This window comes from Heterodontus francisci, unplaced genomic scaffold, assembly GCF_036365525.1.
Source record: "Heterodontus francisci isolate sHetFra1 unplaced genomic scaffold, sHetFra1.hap1 HAP1_SCAFFOLD_222, whole genome shotgun sequence".
Lineage (NCBI taxonomy): Eukaryota > Metazoa > Chordata > Chondrichthyes > Heterodontiformes > Heterodontidae > Heterodontus > Heterodontus francisci.
The window spans coordinates 3,059,271-3,059,855 of NW_027141699.1; the positions used below are offsets into that span (position 1 = coordinate 3,059,271).

At 45.1% G+C, this 585-nt stretch overlaps 1 non-coding gene across 1 annotated transcript; it reads left to right on the top strand.

Moving 5' to 3' along the window:
• The first annotated feature begins 237 nt into the window (after window positions 1-237).
• trnal-caa (transfer RNA leucine (anticodon CAA)) lies at window positions 238-320 on the top strand. Its single transcript has one exon. It is a non-coding gene; the product is annotated as a tRNA-Leu (tRNA).
• The last annotated feature ends 265 nt before the right edge of the window (window positions 321-585 follow it).

Sequence of the window (585 nt, forward strand, 5' to 3'; positions counted from 1 at the left end):
TACAGAGGAGAGACATTAAACTAATTCCCAGCATAAGACATCTTCGTTATCAAGTTAGACTAAAAGAGTTGGGACCCTGCACCTTAGAGAAACCTAGACTGAGGGGTGATCTGATTGAGGTTGATAAGATGATGAAGGGTCCAATTTAGCATGGGAGAGGCTTCACAATTGGATTTTGGAAAAGGCTAGATGGCACCCGGATCACATTAAATTTCATTTTCATTATTTGGCTAATGTACCAGGATGGCCGAGTGGTTAAGGCGTTGGTTTCAAGATCCAATAGACGAATGTCTGCGTGGGTTCGATCCCCACTCCTGGTGTTTATGCTTAACAAATGCTACTTTTTGTTCCCCTTTTATTTGCTTTGCACTATCATCTCTTCTGTCATTTAATCACTCCTGCCTGACAACCGATTGCAGCTTTCTATTATTGGATCTTCCCCGGCACCGTTCCTTGGCTCTGCACGTGTTTATAAACTGATAAACCCGCAACTTAATCTTCTCTGTCCCCTCACAAGGACCTTCTCATTCTCCCTGAATTGTGGTTCCTCGCTGGATCCGCTGCCTCTCCGACCCCCGTCCAGGC